Source organism: Onychomys torridus, chromosome 5 (assembly GCF_903995425.1).
Source record: "Onychomys torridus chromosome 5, mOncTor1.1, whole genome shotgun sequence".
In the NCBI taxonomy this organism is placed as follows: Eukaryota; Metazoa; Chordata; class Mammalia; order Rodentia; family Cricetidae; genus Onychomys; species Onychomys torridus.
This window is the reverse complement of record NC_050447.1, coordinates 115251623-115272494: the sequence shown is the minus strand read 5'-3', so window position 1 is coordinate 115272494 and position 20872 is coordinate 115251623. Positions and strand designations below refer to the sequence as shown.

General features: G+C 43.7%; 1 protein-coding gene across 4 annotated transcripts in view; it reads right to left on the bottom strand.

The window, feature by feature from the left end:
* Nucleotides 1–20872, bottom strand: part of Hivep1 (HIVEP zinc finger 1) — a 137149-nt gene that overhangs the window by 65331 nt on the left and 50946 nt on the right. The window lies entirely within an intron of this gene.

Sequence of the window (20872 nt, the reverse complement as noted above, 5' to 3'; positions counted from 1 at the left end):
TGGGCAGCCCTAATCTCAAAATCCAAAACGATATAAAACTTGAAACTTCAGTGCTCAAAAGTGTCAAGTTTTAGGAGCTTTTTAAATTTCTTTATTCAGATTTCAGACTGCTCAACTTGTAAAGTTGATGCAAATTTCCAAATACCCCCAACCTCAGATGTCTGAAACACTTTGGGTCCTCATTTTAGATAAAGGAAATTTAGCTATTATCCATGGTTCAATATATCCAGAATGTTTATTTGTTCCTGTGTACCAGTGTAAAGTGAGGCATGCAAGAACTGAGAGACATAAATACACAAGTCCTAGAGTGTGGGAAGTGACAACATCCACAGGGGAAGGACATTCAGGCTGGGGAGCATCAGGGGCTTGGAAATGCAAAGAGGCAGGAAGCAAATATTCCATGGGACTCGAGGTTGGAGGGTGTACACAAAGCAGTTGGGACACATAAATCAAGAAAGTAAATGGAAAGAAACTGAAGTCAGAGAATTCTTAGAGAAATAGCAGTTAGCACAATACAGAGTTCCTGCATGCAGAGACAGAATCCTTTAAGACTCAACCTGACCACAAGATCTTAAAGACCATCACTATCCTTTAGTAATGACCCCTTTAGAAAAATAACTGATCAAGACTAGGGAAGGAAAGAAACAAGGGCTATTCATTCAAAGAATGCATTCTATGACACACAAAAAAACTGAATAACTAGTAGTGTCACTGCAATAGAGTAAGTACTCAGTGAATAGCTACTGAATGCGCAACTAGTTAGTCAATGCTTAAATGTTACCTCCCAGTGTTGCAAGACTGCAGAAGGCTTCTAGAAGACCTACTGAATTAAACACTCCAGGGGCACACATTTGAAAAACTTTGGAAAATGACTTTGATGGGTAACCTACTGCTGTGGATATCGCTCTGTGTAAATAAAGTTCTGATTGGCCAGTGACCAGGCAGGAAGTACGGGCGGGACAAGAGAGAAGAGAATTCTTCTAACTAACAGAAATGGGTTAATTTAAGATAGAAAAGGTAGATAACAAGCAGCCTGCCACGGCCATACAGTTTGTAAGCAATGTAAGTTTTTGTGTGCTTTCTTGGTTGGGTCTGAGCGACTGTGGGACTGGTGGGTAAGAGAGATTTATCCTGACTGGGCCAGGCAGGAAAACTCTAACTACAATCTACACTTCAGTGAAGAACCACTGGCAACAGAAAGGTGGCCTTAGCTTTCAAAAAACAAATAAAAGAAGGAAAACTCAAGATAAAGGCAAAAAGGGAATGGCCAGAAAATTAGGAGAATATGAAGGGATTTTGTCCACAGAAGTCAACAGGAGGGTGGCTCAATGTCAAACTTATAGAGATGCTCCCAAGAGATGGCACAGTTGAGGAGGCCACTAAGGGTACTTCCCAAAGCGAGTGGGGAACAGAGGAACATGGAAGATGATTGTATGGAAGGTGGGGGGCACAAAACAGCTAACAAAAGCTGGAAGGCAGAAATGTCTTTAAAGCACAGAGCAGAAGGGAGGAGCAGGGCTGAGGGAGGCTCAAAGGGAGGTCACTTAACTCCTTCTGTTCACAGGGAGGAGCCAAGCAGAGTGAAGGTGTGAGAAAGGACCTGAGAAATGGAGGATGAAATCGAAGAGAGAAAAGGCAAGAGCCCAGGCAGTGTGCTGCAACAGAAAACACCTGCGCTACTCTCCAAAGCCACTTGAAGGATGGAGGGCAGGCAGGTGTTGGAGGGGAAAGTCCACTGTAGGAAGGAGCTCACATTCAACTGCCTCATTCTAAGTGTCTACAAAGAGCAAAGAGCCTACCTAGTGTGTGGTGCAAGGGCTCAGAGGCAATGAATACAAGGCCAACCGGTGATGAGAATGAAGAGCTGAGAGATTGTAAGGACATACAAGCACTGGGTCTCAGACCAGGGCTCTGCAATTACAAAGTTCTGAAATGCTTCTGGCTCTGGTCTGGGATAATGGCATTTAGGTCTGACACAGCTTAGTACTCCGAGAGCACTGGAGAATAAATGAGGAGGGTGTCTTGTCCAACATTAAAGACAAAGAATTCAGTGACCTGAAGTTACCGGGTTCCCATGACTACTACTTGCACATGATGGGCAATATCTGGGAAGGAAATGAAGGAGGAGAAACCTCTGGGGCAGGAAGTTCAGGAGGTGGTGAAGCAGCTGTAGAAGGAGCCCAGAGATCTGGGGACGGAAGGGCTATCAATTTCTAGTAAAGGGCTCAAAGGCTTTATGAACTCGGACAATGACAATGAATGAAGTGGACAGGCTAAGTAGGCACAAAAATGCCTTTTCTATGTCAAAAACAAAGAGCCATAGAACAGAAAAGAATATTCTTTGTGAAACACACATTGCACTGAAATCTTATCAGAAACCCCACCTCAGACTCTGTCTACCACATTCTTCGCCAAGTCAGCCTTGGAGCCGGTGCTGAGGAAATCCTGAAATAACTCTGAAAGAAAAGCAGATGCTGCTCCACCATGTTTCAAACCCAGGACAAGCCAAAGGCAGAGCCTGGCCACCTTGCTATGAAATCTAGGCATGGACAGGCAAAAATGCACACAGACACACAAAGCACACTCTGCTGAGCCACCAAGCAAGGCTTTGCCACAGACGCCTATTCCTATGGAGACTGCAGTCACTCTTTCCACTTGGTGGCCTTGATCGGCACAGTAGGAACTGTGGAGGCCATTGTGCTTAAAATGTCCTATTAACGGTGGGTGGGGGGAGACATTATTTTTTTCATTATTTCTTTATTTTATTAGTATTACCATTATTATTTGAGGCAAGATCTCACTATGTAGACCAGGCTGGCCTGGAGCTCTCCACAGTCCTGCCTCAGGTCCTCAAGAACTGATATTACAGATGAAGGGACATAGTCCACTCAAGCATTTGGCCCTGGATGACCTTGCCCCTCCCCCATTCCCTCTGCCTTGCTAAGAACCATTATATTACATTCCTAAAGCCAGCCACCAAGGTCTATTCCCTTATTTGGCCACTTCCTCCTCTTGAGGCTGCTTACCAAGGTCCAGTAATCAGAAGCCCCCTCTGGCTCACCTAATTAACATGCCCAGTTAAACAGCTCATCATAACACAGGGTTTCTCCTTTACCTTTATAAACTGCCATTTGCCTATGTGCCATGTCTGTCTCCTCTCTGCAGGACAAGTACCCTCTTTCTCTTGTCCCTGACCCCTATCTCCTTTACCACTGCATCCTAGCCCACTATAACCCAGACCTCCCCTCTTCCCCTCTTAAAACTACACCTGCAAGGTCATTTGCTGCTGTTTTCTGCCTGAGTCAGAAAGCGGCCATTTTAACTTTTCTTCCTGCTTAATAAAGCATCTCTCTATGAAAACAGATGACTGGATGTGGTCTGGGAGGGAGCCCCCACTGTTCGGGGGGTCTCCAACAGACATGTGTCATCACTGGCAAGGAATTCTAGTACCTCTTACCCCACAGAGGATACAAAAACAAAAGACAAGAGGCTTTCTAGCGCTAAGCATGCATTTCCTAACACATAAAAAGTCCAGCCAGCTTCCCCCAGGCCCAGCTGTCTAGGTGCTCACAGGAGCCCAGACAGGGACAATGCTAACAGGCTATTTCTTTTTTCTTTCTTTCTTTCTTTCTTTCTTTCTTTCTTTCTTTCTTTCTTTCTTTCTTTCTTTCTCTCTTTCTCTCTCTCTCTCTCTCTCTCTCTCTCTCTCTCTCTCTCTCTCTCTCTCTCTCTCTCTCACTCTCTCACTCTCTCACTCTCTCTTTCTTTTTAAAACAGGCTATTTCTTAAGACATGTCAAAGCAACTTAGCCCAAGGCTGAGCCTTCCTGCCACTATTCCAGGCCCTGGTTTGATAACTCTTTATAAAGCCCCTAAAACATGATCCTAATACTGTACATTTGAGTCACTTAATTATACTGTCCTATAAAATATCTTGATGCCAAGGCTGCACCCTGTACCAATTAAATCAGCATTTTAAAAATGTTTTTTGGGTGATTCCAACACACAGACAATCTTGAAAAGTAACAGTCTCTAAATTATGGGTATTGGAGGAAAAAGTCTTTTCAGCTGGTTCTCGTGAGCAACTCTGCATCAGGTGCAGGGGTGGCTGCATCAGCCATCTGCCTTACCAGTGCTGACACTGAGGCCAAAGGATGCTCAGGGAGATGGAGGAAGGAAAGCACAACATTCAACTAAAAGCTAAGGATCTCTGTGATGATATATTGTACATTCTAATAAACTTGCCTGAGGATCAGAGGACAGAGCCAGCCACCAGATTAGACATAGAGATCAGGCAGTGGTGGCACAGACCCTTAATCCTATGATTCGAGAGGCAGTGATCTGTCTGGATCTCTGTGATGATATATTGTACATCCTAATAAACTTGCCTGAGGATCAGAGGACAGAGCCAGCCACTAGATTAGACATAGAGATCAGGCAGTGGTGGCACACATCCTTAATCCTATGATTCGAGAGGCAGTGATCTGTCTGGATCTCTGTGAGTTCAGGGTCACACTGGAAACAGAGTCAGGCAGTGGTGACACATACCTTTAATCCCAGGACTGGAAGCACATACGCCTTTAATCTCAGGAAGCGACATAAGGTATAAGGAAACAGGAACTTTCCCTCTTTAGCCTGAGGATTTTGTACAGGTAAGGATTTTGTGCCTGGCTTGCTCTGCTTCTCTGATCTTTCAGCTTTCACCCTGATATCTGGCTCTGGGTTTTTTATTAAGAGACCATCTAAGATTTGGACAACAGATATTGAATTAAATTAAAACACAAAGCTATACATTCTCAATAATGTATACCAAAACACAGACTCAGTAATTCTCACTATAGCCAGCCCTATACTACAGTCATTCTGTAGCTCAAAACACAATGTCTGAAAAGTGCAGAAATATAAGCCGTCAACTATTGCATAAAGACGCTGAAAACTGACATGTTTTCCTCGGCCTTCCACTGGTCTCTCAATGGTCAGGAGCACTTTGCCCCCTCCCACTGGACAGGGTTAGAGAATGACAACATTCACTTCCACTTTCATCATTGAGGGTCTCTGACACAGCAAATGAAGTAGTATGGTAACTATGGTGGACAGCAAAGGAATACAAAGCCAGACCATCCTTACTCTGACCAACTAATGCTAGGCTCCATTGCACATGGGTTACTAACCTAGTCAGGGATGGAGTCCAACAAATATGTGGCCATGGGCTGCAACACACACACACACACACACACACACACACACACACACACACACATACACACCTCTAAGGATGCAGAGACTCAAGAAGTAACTAAACACTAAACAAAGCTACTAATATGCTGCTCTGGCTTTTCTAGGTAGCTGGTTGTATGCTTCATTTCTTGTCAGCAAATAATACATATGTGTCCCCTATGATAAATATGAAGATATCCCAGAATCAGAGACAAAAGACTAAGCTAAAGGTCTGTTTGCTTAGGAGAAAATAGAGAAAACTAAGTATTGTGTACCTGGTTGACTGGCCAACAGACTGCCTATGGTCAAAGTTCCTGGCTGTTGTGTAACATTCTCCTCCGAGATTAAAACATTCCATCCAGGAGGAAGTTCCTTAAGAAGGAAGGTAAACAATGCTCCCTGACATCGACCAGATTCTCTAGGCCCCTCCCTGCCAGAGTAAGCAATAAAAGTGAGCCCCCCTCAGAGAAGGGAAAGATGAGCTGCAAAGAAAACTTTCAGCCAAGCCAAGCTGCAAAGAGGACTCTCAGACCAGACCAACTGCCTGGAACAGCAGAAACCAGCTGAGCAGCCTGGAAGAGGTTTAGACCAACCGAAGCACCTAAAAGGTCCTTCTCCAACCTTCTGAGCTGCCTGCAGGCTGTGCAGTGTGCTCCAGGTTCCCAGCTTTGTGACTGTCACCCGTGGGGATGTGGGTTCTGGTGATGCAGCTGTCTTTGAGTCATTTCTGCTCTTCTAAGTGACCCCTCACCCATAGTCCTGTAAGTGACCCCAATAAAGTCACTGGGTCACCAAGCTGGACTCTGGTGGTGCCTATACTTTGGTCTGTCGTGGGCTACCTATCTGGAATGAGTAGACATGTGTGTTGCATCTCCCCAGGAAATTGTGGAACACAACACCCCTGCTCTCCCTGACCCAGCCTTCTGCCATGCCCAGGGCCTTCACCATGAACTCACAAACACTCACTAACCATGCTGATTAGCTGTCCTACAAGCTGTGTAAGTCACATTTGGGTATCTCAGGGTTTTGGTTCTTTCTGTTAGAACAAGACGGTCTAAGACAAGGCAGATCTGCTGGGGTGGAGTGGAGAGCAGAGGATATTACAGGAGGAGACAATGGAAAATGGGGAGAACGTGTCTGATAATGTCGAAGAGTAACATGGAAACGTGGCAATTCTTTCACATTTCGTAATCTTTTGTATCATAATTTGCCAACTGCTCCTCAGCAGAGTTAATGCTTCATCAACACCGGTTCACATCCAGTTCACAGACACATAGCACCACTTGTCAGGTACTGAGCCTTCAGTTAGCAATGAGCACAATCTTGTAAACGTGACCTGTGTACCACTTCCTCCTCTCCCCACAGTGCCCTCTTCTCTCTCAATCCTAGCCAGCATCAGGGCCCCTCGGCGGAGATCTATCAGCAAGCGGCAAGCAGCCTTTTACCACAACTGGACCTCGGATCACCACAGACACAAGCAAGCCTGCATCTCGAAGGGGGAAGGAAAGGTGGAGTGTGCGAGAAGAAAAATGGTGGTGGTCATTCCCTGGGTTTTAAACAGCAGTATCCCATGCATGGAAGACTCTGTAGGGAGGAAGGTAGCCATGTTCCTTCGAGGACTAGCTGAGTGAAATGTGGGTCAAGTAATACTTATTTGTTTTCTTTTTCAGCAATGAACATTCTTAGCTCCCAGCCACAGGGTTTATTCCCTGTGGTGGTCCTTTCCTCCAACTTTGGAACAGTGATGAGGGCACACTTTCTTTCAGGAAGCTCTGCCCCCATCACACACTAGGAGAGAAGACATGAGCAGGTATCTTGGAGCCTCTGCTCAGTTTCCTGTATATCTTGAGCTATGATGATAAACATGCTTTCTCTCCCAATCTCATGCACGGCCTGTTGCCAGCACATGAACAGAATGGGCTCCATGTTACCAGTTACAGTAAACCACGGTACATCTGTGGGCTAGCCTGGACCCCTGATCTGACAGAAGGCATTACAATCAAGGGGAAACATAATCAGAGAGGCAAACCACTGATAGGAAAGTTGTTTTATTTCATGATATGTTTGTTGTGGGGCCAAGAACATGTGAGTCTGGTTCCCAATGCTTCAGACAACTCACCTGGCAAGAAAAGCAGCTGCCAGTGAGAGCCAGCTGGGCTCCTCCTAGGCTCCAGCCTCCTCACTGATATCTGTGATCCCTTCAGGAAGAACCCTATCTCTGGAGAGTTTACAGTTCAAGTTTTCCATGTGCATGTCAGAGACTCTCAATAGGCCTGCCTCCACAGGACACAGAGCAGTTGATTGCATTCTCATTAAAAATTGCTTCCACAAATGACTGAACCAGTGCACACATAACCTAGATCACGGTTGAGGGCTGCTATCTGCTATGACTCCGATATCTTTACCCCTCCTGAAATTCACATTTGAAACAGTCTTCAACTGAAGAGCAGTGGGAGGTGGGAGTTAATGGTCAGTTATTCATGTCATGCCACAAAATGGCTTGCAAGGGTAAGTTTGCTCTTTCCCATTCTTCTGAGACATGCAGCCAGGGCCCCTGTGGGCTCCAGTGCAGTAAGATGGCCTCCACAGGTGCCAACACCTGGTCCGCATCCTCCCAGATGGACTCCAGAGCTGTCAAGCTCACCCCCTTTTTCGTCATGAATCAAGCACTTCCTGGAATTCTGTGACAGGAGCAGAAATGACGATGCTCTCTGCATCTGATTAACATTGCCTAGTGCTGAGTTATTTTATTCTTGTGAAGTTTTCTTCAAAGGGCATTCTCTATTTTGAACCTATGGTCATTTACCAGTGACCCATGCAAGTCACAGTCATAAGCAGAGCTATGCTGAGCCACAGCCTGGAGACAGCCCAACACAGCCTGAGGACAGCTAGAGATGGCTTCAGTTTGTAGGCTGCTGGCTGCAACAGCTTTAATGGCACACAGGGATGGATCTGACTTTTCAAACCCCCAACAGAGAAAGGGACAGGACAGACAGCCCAATTCCCTGACAAATAATCTGCAAAGAATGAGGGAACCACAAGATAAGCTTGTGGCTCCAAAGGATGGCAAAACATATGCAACCTGATTATCCCCACAAAGGGTTTAAAAAGTGCTTGGAGACAAATGGAAACTACAGCATGCCAGGGTGTCTGAGCAAAGGAAGGAACTACTTTGGTGGAGTTCTTGGTGAAGTCTTAATGTTTGGTGCTTATGTAAGAACGAGAAGGAAATGCCACATCTGAGGTCAGCTTTAAGCCAATGGAAGGCAGAAAGAGCCAGGAGAGTGAGTGAGTAGGGGTGGACTGGCTAGGGGCCACCATGGCTGGACAACAGGTCAGGGCAGATTTACTGTAACTGTCCATTTTGTGACCACTTAGAAACTTCCAGAATGCCAAACTTAAAAAAGAACCAGAAGGACCTGTTCTGAGATTTCAGAAACTCTTAGCAAGGTATTATTCACAGTCATGTTAGAAACACTAAGCAGGAAGTGACATACAAACAGATTGAGGAGTCAGTGTCCAGAGGCCAGCAGCATATGGCAGGGTCTAACAAGACCCCCTGAACCCGCCCCCAAAAAAACACTCTGGGCCAACCGGCATGGAAATAACCTCTGAACTGCCACTAGGAGGCAGGTTTGCACACACCAAGGAAAGAACAGCAATAAAAAGAACAGAAAATATTTTCTAGAAATGTACCAGCCAATGTTCTTCATTCCTCAAGGATGAACAGGGATGGTGGCAGGGTCACAGACTCTACTTAAGAACCCGAAGACTGGAAAACTTTCCAAGCTACAAAGTTAAAAAAAAAAAAAAAATCCAAGGAGTAGGTCAATATATCAGTACACTTCTCCTTGTGTAAGAATATCAATGGGTGTGCGTGCTGAGTGTGTTTGTGTGTGTACACAAAAGGATACACAGGCCACTACTGGGGCTTCCAATCTTGTCTGGTAAAGGTACCTAGAGAAAAGATCTATCCTTTATTGTACTTTTGTTTCTGTCACTGAGTTTGAATTCTTTAACTATGAAATTTAACTTGCTTCTTAAATTTGAACAATAGATGCTACAAGAAGAAAATACATGCCGGCCCAAGTCAGCCACTGTCAAGTGTTACCACATCCGTTCCCACTTATTTTCTTACTCCTCAGGGTTAGGTAAACATTTACAGTATAATACCTAAATAAATAAATAAATAAAAACCATATGGAATCATATGGACACACTGTTCCTTTTGAGTTTTAAAGAACACCTCTGTTTATTACCATTCCAACTAAAGGAAGTGCTAATTTACAAAACAAGATGGAATTAGGAACACCCCCTAATACAAAATCCTAATTGGTGTAAAGCTTTTCCCAAGAAGTCACATGTTGCACCGCATACAAAGACACAAACATGCATTGCTGTATGCAACTTCAACAACTGCAGCAAAAACCTGCGCAGACCCAGCAAGGCTGAGATTCCAATGCAGACCACCGAAGCTGCACTTCATCACTCTTCTCAATGAGATTTTATTTAGTTATGCGTTTGTTAGTTTTTTGTTTTGTTTTGTTTTGTTTTTAAGGCAGGGGGCTCAGGATGTGGCCCTGGCTATCTTAGAACTTGATATGTAGACCAAGTTGGCCTTGAACTCAGAGATCCACCTGCATCTTCCTCCCAAGTGTTGGGATTAAAGGTGTGGACCACCATACTCTGCTTGAGTAAGGTTTTAAAGACACATTTTCCCTAGCTCAACAAAATATTAGAGTTTTGCTTGTTTTCATCTTTCTTGGTTGTAAAATTCCTCCCAGAGTATAACTCTTATTAACACAAACTATTTTTTGTTATATGTAAGAAGCAGAAAGTGAAATACATAAGCTGTTCCTTTGTAGCGCACCATCCCACCCATACTGTAGCCCCACATAGAGTGGGAGAGACAGACAGAACCAAAGGCATCACTTAGCTCGGGACACTACAGCTACCCTTAGCATAGATCTCACTTCACCCTTAGAGCCTATGGGACACAAAGCTTGAGCAAGGCAGCAACTTCCCTTCAGAACCTAGGCTACCATACCAAAGAAACAACATTCACTAACTAAAATAGACTTACAATCTACAGCATGAGAGTAATCTTCATTGCCAGCTTGACTGTGGGAAGAGGCACTCCGATCAGTCAGTTGGGTATACTTCATATTTCTGGGTCTGTCTGTAAGGGTGGCTGGAGTCACATGTGGAATAAAAATGGAAAGAGGAGGAAGTGTGTCAGCCCAGGCAACTCTGCCTCCTTTCCACCACGCAGAGCTGATTCGTTCCATCCATGCCCCTGGCCAGGACGCTCTGTCTCCCCACAGAGGCAGAAGGACCATGCAGAGCTGATTCACTCCATCCATGCCCCTGGCCAGGATGCTCTGTCTCCCCACAGAACCTGAAGGAAAGGAGCTAAGGATGAACTGCAGCTGCCAAAACCAAGAGTTAAAATAAGTCTGTGCTCTTTACATATCTTTTATTATTTTGTTTGGAGACCTGGAGTTAACTAGCATGTAGTATATATAATGTTCAGTGACAGTCTCTAGCATGGCATGGAAAATGTTGACGAAGTGAAGCTCTCAGGGTGCATTGCCGACTTCTAACTACCTCTTCAGGTCACAGCAGCAGTGCAGGAGAGATCTCTCATCAGCTCCATGACCCAAAAGACCAGAGCCCTGTCTGAGTTCTCCACCTGTTGGTGCAGGGGCCTTGCAAGTGTCAATGATTAGTTCTTACCAGCATAAAATCAGAATGGCACTAGCTCTGCAGAGCTCAGTATCTACTCGTTTAGGACTTGGACAACGATACGGTAACACAAATGGATGGATCAAACCCTTATATTATTGATAAAATTTGCTACAAAGGTTTTTTAAAGTGGAAATGACCAAGGTCAGGGAAAAAAAAAAAAAGAAACAGATGAGCTGACACTTCATGAGAGGAAAAGCAAGAAAGATCACATGGAAATGTCCTCTTTCCTAAGGGTGATTACCAGCTACAGAGAACATAGTTGAAACAAAGAGCAAGTCTTTATGGGCTCAGCAAGAGCTGGAGCCTGCTCACTATGGTGAGAGAGACCACAGGTGAGAAGGCAGAGGAGAGCCAGGGTCCATAAACACAGCCTTGGATCCTTGGCTGTCAGCTGACTTACTTGCACAGGTTAGGTTAACTCCAAGGAGCCAGGCAAACAGTGCATCTCAGGGCTGACAGCACAAACCAGGGCAACTCCAAGACAACACCCAGAACAGCCCATGACAGGTCCACAGTGTGTGACTCTAGAGCAGTGGTTCTCAACCTATGGGTCGGGAACCCTTTGGGGGTCACCTAAGACCACCAGAAAACAGAGGCTTGAGAACAGCTGCTCTCGAGTGATCTGAGGCCAGAGTGACAGTCCAGAGACTATATATGATAATACTGTGTACACAGCTCTCTAACCTAGAAACTACGTGTCATGAGAACCGTGACAGTGTGACACACTAAGGGAGAAAACAGAAAGAGACCTGGAAATGATCAAAATGCCGGAGAAGAACTGGGGAGAAGAAAATACTGGCTAAATTCTCCCCAATTTTGATTGAAAACATCTTTCGTGAGTCCCAAAAATGACTGCAAGGAACACCACACATGGTCATCTCAAATGAAACGGACTATAAGGGAGGGGTTGGGAAGATCCAGCTGGGTAAAGTGTGTGCTATTCCTGCAGGAATTTGGGTCCTGATCGCCACATAAAACTGACTGGCAGCAGCTCCCTATAACCCCTGCATTGTGGGTCAGTGACAGACAGGCCCAGAGGGTCACTGGCCAGCCAACAGACAAAGACACACATGCACACACAAATGGGTGTGTACAGGGAGGGGTCCCACAGAATTTCCAATGACTAAAGCAGTGGTTCCTACCCTTGCTAATGCTGTGACTCTTTAATACAGTTCCTAGTGTTATGGTGACCCCCAGCCATAAAATTATTTTCTTTTTCCTTTTTTTACCGGAGCTGAGGACCGAACCCAAGGCCTTATGCTTGCTAGGCAAGTGCTCTACCACTGAGCTGAATCCCCAACCCCATAAAATTATTTTCATTACTACTTCATATCTATAATTTTGCTACTGTTATCAATCATAATGTAAATATCTGTGTTCTAGATGGTCTTAGGCAATCTCTGTGAAAGGGTCACTTAACACCCCAGGGGTTGTGACCCACAGGTTGAGAACCGTGAACTAAAGGTTTTTTTTGTTTGGTTTGTTTTTTGTTTTTGTTTTTGTTTTTGTTTTTGTTTTTTGAGACAGGGTTTCTCTGTGTACTTTTGGTGCCTGTCCTAGAACGCACTCTATAGACCAGACTGGCCTTGAACTCACAGAGATCTGCCTGGCTCTGCCTCCTGAATGCTGGGATTAAAGGCATGCACCACCATTGCCCAGCCTAAGTGTTTTTAAAAAGTCAAATTCTACACCTTTTCAGCCAGAAAAAAAAAGAAAAAGGAAAGATAACTTCACATGAACGCAAGTTGAGAAAAGTGCCTATCAATGTTAAAAGCTTTGCTGAAAGGGGTCCGCGGTGAAGAGAAAACAAAGGCCAGCAGACGGGCAGGCCTGTGGCAGAGGGCAATAGTTATGGTCCCTAGACAGAATATAGCCTATGGCTGTTCACTACAGTTTGCTTATTATGTTTTAAATACAGGCAAAGGGAAAAAATACCATGAAACATCATAAATTATATGAGCCTCACAAAGTATTTACATGTATAATTATTTGTGCGTGCGTGCATGCGTGCGTGCGTGCATGCGCGCGCGCGCGTGTGTGTGTGTGTGTGTGTGTGTGTGTGTGTGTGTGTGTGTGTTATTCATGCATGTGTGTGTAGGCTGGAGGGCAGCATGGAGGGAGGGGCCATGTCATTCCTTGAGTGCTGTCCACCTTTATTTCCCTCCTTTTTTGAGAAGGTCCTTGACTGGGCTGGCACTCCCAGGAACACATCTCTGCCTCCCTGGCACTGGGACTGCAACCTCGTGTCATCCCCTCTAGCTTTATTTTGTTTGTATTCAGAGGACTGAATTCAGGTCCTCTGTTGCCTCAACTATCTCCCCAGCCTTATAATTTTCTTCGATTCAAGGGTTAACTGACAGCTTCAAGCAAAATTAACAATGCATTTATAAATAAAATACAAGACAGAACGCTAACTCTTCTAAAGTGCCCTCAAGCCCATGGCCAACCTATAAATAGCAAACTTTACAATCCTGAATCTTAGTGCCACTGAATTATTTCATGCTACTTCACAGAAGTCTCAAAATTGTTTACTGACCAATACTACCTGATATGAAACAATTGCCTCTGATTTCTACTACATTTCTATTACAAAGAGCAAGTCAATTATCTGCCATGGAACTCTCTAGAAAACCTGAAAGCATCTTCTTTACTATAAGCACTTCTTGGTTTCTTCTGTCTTCCTGTTGGACAGAGCAGCGTGTGAGGGCTGATGGAGAGTTTGGCGGTGCAGAGGCTCCTTCAAGAGAGTAGGGAAGGTGTGCAGCAGGGACAGAAACAGCATTTGAGAAGCACAAAGCTGCAAGCAGGTGCCAGGGGATGAGGAGAGGGTCTTGGGAACTAAGCAGACAGGAACCACAGCATGCAGGATTCATGCCAGAGGCCGAGGACCGGGGATGCCCCATCTGCAGGCTCTGCAGGCAGGTGGCCCGTGCCCAGCACTGCATTCTGCCCCTCATACCATTACACACAGGAGAGAACAGCAGCCCTCCCTTAACCGTGGTTCTGATTTCTCGTCTGGCTCCTGTTACCCAATATTAGACAGAATATTCCAGAACTAGATCCTAAGTTGAAAATGACTTCATTACAGTGTATTGTGAAGATTATTCTACTTTAGCAGTGATTATAATTTCCTACTTTACAATTTAAAACTTTCTATAGGCAAGTGTATGTATAAGGAACCAACATAGAATATAGAAGGTTTGAAACTACCTTTTAGGCACTCAATAAGGGTCTGGGGATGCCATGCACTATGGATAATGGGGAGAGAGGATGGTGGTCAACTGTAAGCATTTGGAATCAATAGATGAATGACTAACTGGAAAATGAATTTAAAATCAGAAAGGATCTGTTATGTATGTAAAGTCAAGCTCACACATGATAGCAAACCTGGAATGTAGGACAAGGGGATGGGTCTTCTTTCAGAGAAAGATGTCAGAAGGAAACTGACAGAGAAGGCCAAGCACAGCTCACAGTTGAGCATTTGGATTCTGACTGGGAATTGAGAGTTAGGTTTCTCTTTTATTTTAATGGATTTTAGTTTGTACTTTGCCATATTTTGTTACAGAAGTTAAAAGTTTTATCTCAAATGTGTATTCTATTTGAAATAGTATTACTTATGTTGTATATATAAGCTTGCATTTATAAATTATTTATTGATGATTTAATATTCTTACAAGAAAATTTAAAAAATCATCAAGAAACTCAAAAGGTACTGACTACATAGGTGGGACTCAACAATCATCTAAAACCAAGTAGGTTTTCATGAAACCAAATTTCATAAGTAGTCAGGTAACAATGTTTTCCTGGGTGTGGCTTTTATATTCACTTTAACCTCAGAGAAGCAACGTTTTTTTACTGTGTATTTGATGTCTGTTTTCCTCCTCCTAGTTAGTGGCATTTTAATTTCCAACAGCAAAGACACCTACATTAGTCACTTTCCTGGTGGGATCCTGGTGGGGGAGCTTGGTGGGGGAGCCTGGTGGGGAGGCCTGGTGGGAGCCTGGTGGGATCCTGAGGGGGGAGCCTAGGGGGATCCTAGGTGGGGGAGCCTGGTGGGAGGCCTGGTGGCAGAAGTGGGGGTAGCTGGTCACCTTGCAGCTGAAGTGAGGAAACAGAAAAATGAGGATGCTCAGCTCTCTTTTTCCTTCTTATCCAGCCTCGGACCCCAGACCCCAGATTGATGCCACCTACATTATGGTGGGTAGGCCTACCTCAATTAGCCTCATCTAGCAAATCCCACATAGAAACACCCACATGTTTGTTTCCATGGTGATTTTAATCCCCACCAAGTTAACAAGATTAACCATCATAATACTATTATAAATATTCAAAATGTCAGTCAACATTCCGAAGTCAATTAAGAACTATGTTCATTGACTTCAACATAACCCAATTGGCATATTTTCCAAATGATAACCCCCGCAACCATGAGAACCAGAAGAAGATGTGAAACAATGAGTGTAGGTGGTACAAGTGGGAAAACCCAAAAACAGACTGGGTCTAACAGCTGCAGTCATCAATTACTGCTGTTACTTTTATGTGGGGACCTGCAATCTCAATCAGCCAAAACACTACTATTACAGAGCTCTCTGAGACAGAGCCGAGAGCCGTGCTTAGGTACTCAGTCCCACAGCTCCTGAGACCTGGTGTCTCTTTTCCACGGTGGTCATTTCATTTTACTGAAAGGACCCACACCAGACCTGGAGTTCCCAAGGGAAGAGGCCAGACAGTGTTCCTCACCACTATCTCTAGCACCCCACCGGACATATAGTCCTCGGCATGCCCAATAATCCAGACACTGGACTCAGACAAATGCAGTGATCCCTTATTGTTCTACATAGTATCTGGCTCTGCAAAAGCAGGGAAGAATTTACATTTTTATAACAACAACAACAACAACAACAACAACACACACACACACACACACACACACACACACAGAGAGAGAGAGAGAGAGAGAGAGAGAGAGAGAGAGAGAGAGAGAGAGTAAACAACAACAAATCCAAACTGAAAAAGTTTTAACTGAACTACAGTGTCTAACTGGTCCTTGCCACCCTTTCAGTATGAGAAGTGAGCAAACAGCTGGACTTCCATGGGAGGTACAGGCAAAAAGTTACAGGGGTTGTTTTGTTTGATGACTATAACTAGATTAAATTTTTATTTCAGATCACCAGTTTTCTACAACTGCCATAACTTCAAATGCAAACAATATTAGCTGCTAAGTGATATGCTTTACTAACCATAGAAAATTATTTTTAAAGCTTCAGAAACTTGGAGGTTTCAACCATGTGTTCTTAATAGTAATGGCCAATCATTAAATAAAGGGCCAGCTCTTTATTTCTGGCCAGCCTCTGACAAAGCCCCTAAACTGGTTTTCAAATAACTAATAGTTATAAAACATTATCACCAGATCTGCCTATTAAAATATATGAAGTCACATTTTAAGGGGAAAAAATTGTTCTGCATCTACTTACATCATCTTTACAAGCCACTAGCCTAAATAATTAGTAACAGTTCATATATTTTGTATGTACATATGTATTATATACAGATATGTGCTTATACATAATGAATACACCCTTATTTGAAATGAAGCCACCATCCCAATTGATGTCATATGTACAATCTTTGTATATCTTCACAGTTATCTTGACATAACAGCTCAAGGAAAATTATGAGAGTGTTGAAAGTTCGTAGTGCATTTAAGAGCCTCTACACAAATATTTATGATCACATTTGTAATGCATGAAAATTTCAATCTAATCTCCCTAAGCCAAGGAACTCCGAGGATTCATGTGCTTCAAGAGCCATCACAGCCAGGAAGAGGAGCTTTCGTGTGGCTCACAAAAGGCCACATTTGGCCACCTCAGAGCCACAAGAAACAGTAATTAGACTTGGAACTTCATATGCATGGGCCTATCTTATCTAGTCAAACCCAAGATGGCTTGGCAGCCATTTATCAGCCATTCTCATTGGCCTGGGAGTCTAAGTGCATCACAGAAGCCACATTAAGCAAAGCACGAGGAAAATGCATTAGCAAATGCTTAGACATGGGAAATTGTGGAACTCAGTGTTGGGCAGCACAGGCAGGAGAGATGAGATGTTAGTACTTTGATAATAGTATAGCTGATAAGGGTCACTATTTCCTAAGTCCCTAAGCTATAAATAACCCAGCAAAACAGAATCAATGGACATGCATGGCTCTTAAATAGATAAAGGAATGGAGATAGCACATGCTGTTTTCCTGCCACTGAGAGCATTTCTTCTTAGGGACTGGAGCCATGACTCAGTGGTAACACTTGTCTATCACAGCACCAGGGAATGAATGGGAAAGAATAGGGGTGATGGAAGAGCAGAAAGAGGTGGTGGAGGAGAGGGAAGGGAGGGCACGATGGGGAGAATGGGGAGGGTAGTGGATAGAGGAGAGAGAGAGAGCCAACAGGGCATAGGACAGCTATGTGTCTTGGTCTTTCTAAAGGCACAAACTGCAGCCTACAGAAACAGTCTTGCAGCACTAACCTAGGAAGTGCCGGGTTAACCCAGGCACAGTAATTCTCAGTGTGAACTTGCAGGTACTTTACTATACACACAAATGTCTGGATTCTTCACGTACACCAGAAAGGCACCCCGCCTAACTGGACAACTTCTTATCTTCCCTATATGATGTTCAATATCCTGTGCCTGTGGAGCCCTGTCCTGACCCTCACTGGGGCCACTGTAAAATGCACCAACAGTACCATCGCCTCCTGCCATAGGTGTTTTACCACTCAATGAAGTCATCAACTCCATGGTGGGGATATATCCTGGTTTTGCATCCCAACTCGCAGAAATGCCTGTTGATAATTCCAGAAAGGTACCAATTCCTTCCCTTCCCATACCTCACAGAGAACTTCATCTACTCCATATAATGTGAGGTGATATGTAACTTTATCTCACTAGTCCATTATGACTTGTGGTCTTAGGCAGACCTTAAGTTCTCTATTTTGGGGTGGATCCTTTCTATCTTCCATGTTGTCTGGATATGTTTTCAATGTTGTTTTTCTCTTTGTTTTGAGGTAGTGTCTCAAACACCTATCCCCCTGCCGCTGTATGTTAAGAAAGAAGGAATGCAGAAACACAGGGGGAAAGGATCTTTTTTTAAATAAATCTATAAACCTCACAGTGATGACTTGAGAACAAAATACTTATTTGGTGTCCAACAAGTTATTTACTGTAAGTAGACATATAAGAAGAGGCTATGTCCCAAGATCACAGTTAATCTGCCACCTGGCAAATCAATATTTAATTTTAAACATGGCAGTCAGTGATGAAGACCAAGGCTGCAACACTCATGAAGGTCTGAGATATTCAGCAGTTTCTAATATTCCAACAAAATACTGTGAGCTCCAGGCAGACTTTGCCAGTCTTCCCTCCAGTGGCCGGTCAGTTCTGCAGACTGCTCAATGTCCTCTATTCCTCATCAGGAGGGCAACACTATGGAAAACCCCAGTCTTCTACCTCTACAATACCTCTTCAAGCCAGGCATCTTGCGTACCCTGGTCAGCCCCACCTCCTGAGTAGACCTTCTCTGAGTCTCTCTGCCACAGGGATGCCGAGCTGCCTCCTTTCCACACTGCATGTGGCCACAGCAGCCGTACAAGTCAGCCTCCTCTCTCATGCCATTCTTGTGAAAGCTTCATCTTTCTCGTCTTTGTTAATGTCCTTGTCCCAACTCACTGTCCTGTGATGCTACTGATCTATGCTGCCTACAGAACTCAACGTGTGGTTGTAGCCAGGAATGAGTTTGTCTCCTAAAGGGCATTTGGCAATGTCTGGAGACATTTGTATTTGTTACTACTGAGGGACAGAGGCTGTAATCTGACAAGAAGAGGCCAGTGTTTCTGCTCAATATCCTAGCAGATACCGACAGCCTCCAGACAGCTCAGCTCCAATGGCTGACTGCAAAGGACAGAAATCTTGTTGAAAATCAGTAAGTGAATGAGCTGAAAAGGCTCACTGTGACATTACCATACTCTCCTTATTCCGATTTTTAACTGCTTTCAAATAAGGCAATAAAAATTGTGGGGATTAGTCTCTTAAGTTTTATCACATGAAACAGTATATGCCAACAACAGCTAATCCCATTCCCCTTCAACGCTAACATGCTCATGTGTGTTCACTGACACAAGCTTGAGAAAAGTAAACCATGAGGAGGAACCCCCTTCCCTCACTCAGCACAGACAATGGAGGACACCTGAGTAGAACACTCCCCACTGCCAGTAAGGACTTCTAGCTGCAAATTTTCATCCATCTTTCTTTGTCTTTGTGGCACTGGAACAAACTCCAGTTTCCTCTTTGGTAAAACAGGAGAGAAGACAGCATCTACCTCACAATGTTGCATGGGGCTCCAAAAGCATCAGTACATTTAGAACAGTACTTAGCAAGTAGTTGGGTGCCATCAATGATGACCTCCATAAAAATTCTAATATGTTATTTCTCATACTTCTCAATTGAGAAAATTAATTTTATTTAATTACAAAGGTGTACCATGGGATTAAAATTAAGAAAATTAAAACTGACTCCATCAACATCTGCATATAATAATTTACAATGCTTACAACTTTAGATTGTATAATTTAAGCATAAGGAAATGCTTAAGATACAATATCTCAGCACATAAAAACCACAGAACTTTCCAAGATGCCAAGAAAGGCTGTCATCTAAAGAAGGGTTTTACATGTATTTACTAAAGTGTCTGAGATACTTTAAGTTGAAATGATACTTTCCAAATAAATGATACAATACACTTTTAATTTCTGCAAATCTTCTGTTTTTCTTTGGGTGAGAATGGGCATCAAAGAGCCTTTCACGTGCTTGGCGAGTATTCCACCTCCAAGTCACATCTCCAGCTTTTGGTTTTAAGACAGAGTGTGCACTCAACTGTGACTAAACAATGCGGGCTATCCCTGGACTCATGACGGTCCTGCTTCTACTGAGGGCTATAGAGATGCACACACCGTTCCCTCCCCCCTTTCCTTTTTCCCTCCCCGACCTTTCCATTTTGGGCAGAGTTAAGTTATTGCTCTTAAACTACACTGTAGTGTGTGTTAACTACTCAGTTTAATTCCCCACCTATAGCATTTTCAATTCTTTATTATACAACAGAATTAATAATCAGCCCTTATTTGGATTTCTTCAGATAACTAAAAGTCAAATGAACTTCACTGTCTTTGATAAACTTAACACATGATGTGTTTCCTCAAAAGAAGCATATTTTAACTTAGAAATATTTTCTTAAATAGTACTTCAGAGTTTGGGTTATAATTTCCAATCATGGGACTGGAGAGATGGTCCCACAGTTCAGAGCACAGACCGCTCTTCCAGAGGACCCTCCGTAGTCGCTAGCACTCAGACTGGGTGTCTGACAACTACCCAGAACTCCAGCTCCAGGAGATCTGACACTCCTAACCTCCTTGGACACCTGCAATCTCATGTACATACCTCCACAGGGACATACATATACACACAGTTAAAAATAAAATAAAGTCATTAAGAAATTACCAATCCACAAGAAGACAAAAACTAAAATTCATGCAGCTTCCTGTCCAACAGGCGTCTTACATCAGAACAACAGAAGCCATAATGAGTACCTATTAAAAACTCATACCATTAATGTTTTTCTATTTGACATTAAATAATTCCCTCAAAAAATATTAATAGCAAAGATCAAAATTTATCTCAAGATGCCGCACATTCATCTTCAGCACACCCACTTCTTCCCTTCTGCATGCTCTGCAGATCATCTTCCACCTTACTGTCACTCCTGCATTAGCAAGCTGCACTGCTCTAGACAGCCATGTGTTAATATCTGCAGCTAGTAACGCATTACCGTTCAGCCTACCATATTAGATTTTTTGAGTGTATGTATT